Genomic DNA, 2,468 nt, shown 5'->3' on the forward strand with positions numbered 1-2,468 from the left:
GGACAGAGCTGTGCTGAGCTTACGTCAGGTAAAAAACCAATAAGAATCAAACTGCTTTTAGTCAGAGCTCATGCTCTACAAAACCATCCCTGAAGTCAAGGTTTGTTGGTGGAGCCAGATGCTGATGGTTGATGTCATGGAGCCAAACTTCTCCTGTTTATGCCGTTCATCCTTCAAAGAGAGGAATTTTCTAAGGAAACTACTCCATCCAGGATGAAACGAGAGAAACCTGCTTGAGCCAGTTGTCAAATTCCGAGATGCTGCCGTTGGTTTTACCCCAACGCATATTAAAAAAAACATATGGGTTTAACCGGTTCATTCGGCTGCTCAAACTGGAATGCATTTAAAACAAACAAACGTAAAAAAAAAAAAAAAAAAGAAAAACAGGAGGAACATGAGTAAACCTGCCAGCAGGATATTTTGTCAGTTAAAAAAAAGCCACTACTGTTGACATAATTGTTTTTTGAGTTTGCTGAAAAGAAGTTCTCATGAATGCAGCAGTCCAAAATGAATCCAGCAAAATGGGAAACAACTGCAACAAAGACTGCGAGAAAACCTTGTACTCGTCACTTCCTTATGAGAGTTGGATCTGGAAAGCTTGACAAAAAAACAAAAATCCACTATACTGTGTCTAGCCCTTTTCTGTCTCTCAGGACCCCATGGGAAAATGCCATTGCTGTAATGAAGGCTAGCCTGCTTATTGAGGATTAGTCAGAGGCCCACTCCAACGTCTGCGTCTCAATTAGACCCCCGATCAATGGCGTTATATGCCCTGATGAATAAACAGTCATCCTATGAGGTGTCCAGATGAGAAAATATTCATGGTAATGTAAAACTCAGAGGAAATGTCCTGTTTTAGCAGAACTGTCACATTCTGATTGCTGATTGTGATAGAAATTCTTATTAGCATCAGTTTAAAACCGTGTCTCTGACCGGCGTCTCATTTCAAACGGTCTTCATCTCTAAAAGTGACATAAAAGCGTCTAAAGACGAATCTTTGTACAACAAAACACAGCTCGGCGTTTAAGACATATGTCTTCTTCAAAAACCAAACTTTTAATTCAGAGCACTCGGAACAACAGCTGTTCAAATGTCATTCGTGTTTGTATTGATCAAAGCGTCGGCACCATCGCATAATAAAATGTAAATGCACCACCTTGGAAACGAAAGTGTCTTTGCCTATTATTAGCACGTTTCCATCATTATTCCGGAATGCCCCCAGTCAAATGGAAAACAAGCATTTCTTTGCTGTTTCGTGAAGAGGAATGGAGATTTACTGCAAATGAAACATGATAAGAAATGCAGTGATTATTGTAATATGCACCGAGGCATAGCAAAGGCATTTTATGTACAGTTAATAGGGAGGGTGCGGGGTGGGGAAGGGGGTGTTACTCAGGCATCTGCCACAACAATTCACATCGTTATCAGCCTCCCTTTGTTTTCACCTTGAAGTTTTAGGGGAATGCGTTTCGTGCATATGGCGCCCAACTCCACCCTCTTCCACTCACACACAAACACACACACACACACACATACACATTTGCGCACGCTCACGTCGCTACCCTGAACGGAGGAGCAGCAGGGAGCCACCAAAACTGTGCTGGCGTTATTCAGTTTCACTGCAAATAGGTGTTTACGTCATGCATCGTGTGGCGACAGCGAACACGTGTGCCAAAACCAATGCTAAGTGCATGTGAATTAGAGCGAGGGGCTAACGGCGACAGCATCTGAACGGGTGCTGAGCAGGGGGGAAAGAGGGCGAAGACGATGGAGGCAGACGAGCTAAAGTCTGGGAGGGATTCCTAACTGGGATGGAAAATGGATGTGCTGGGTGACAGCAGCTGCGCTGGGCGCAGAGAAGTTGTTCAGTCTGGGGTCAACGAGGAGTCAGTGGAAATATATGATTTCTATGTTGTTTTCTGTATTTTTWAACTATTATCTACAAAATGGTTAGGCAGCAGCAACAAGCTGAAAGCGATTAAAAAAACAGGACTTTGCAGGTGAAGATGAAATCTACCTTTATTTGTTGTATCTAATAAAGCTTAAAGACTAATTTTGAGTAGAATGTAAAAGGAATGTTTCTTGTCTCTGCAGTTTGACAGATTTGTAAAGGATAAAATGTCTTATTTCCAAAAACAAAAATATCCAAACTCTAAATATTTTCAATAGAGATTAACCTAAAAACTATTAGAAATGATGTAATTTGTTGAAATGATTGAGCCAGATTGAGCCTGTCCTATAATAAACCAGTGTTGTATAAAGTACCACAAGGTTATACTTGAGTAAAAGTACAAGCATCTTACAAAAAATTACTTTCGTAAAAGTTAAAGTCTACTTTAGGAATATTACTTCAGTAAAAGTCTTAAATTATCTTATATTTTTTGTACTCAAGTATTAAAAGTAAAAGTATTGATTGAAAATGAGCAGTTAGATTATCTGTAATGACTTTTATTAGGATGTGACCTCAA

The 2,468-nt window shown here is 40.1% G+C and overlaps 1 protein-coding gene across 6 annotated transcripts in view; it reads right to left on the reverse strand.

Annotated features, from left to right (window-relative positions):
- The window catches only part of myt1lb (myelin transcription factor 1-like, b), a gene marked incomplete at its 3' end in the record, with an annotated part of 94,908 nt that overhangs the window by 64,805 nt on the left and 27,635 nt on the right, over positions 1–2,468 (reverse strand).

The sequence above is a fragment of the Austrofundulus limnaeus genome, unplaced genomic scaffold (assembly GCF_001266775.1).
Source record: "Austrofundulus limnaeus strain Quisiro unplaced genomic scaffold, Austrofundulus_limnaeus-1.0 Scaffold2, whole genome shotgun sequence".
Lineage (NCBI taxonomy): Eukaryota > Metazoa > Chordata > Actinopteri > Cyprinodontiformes > Rivulidae > Austrofundulus > Austrofundulus limnaeus.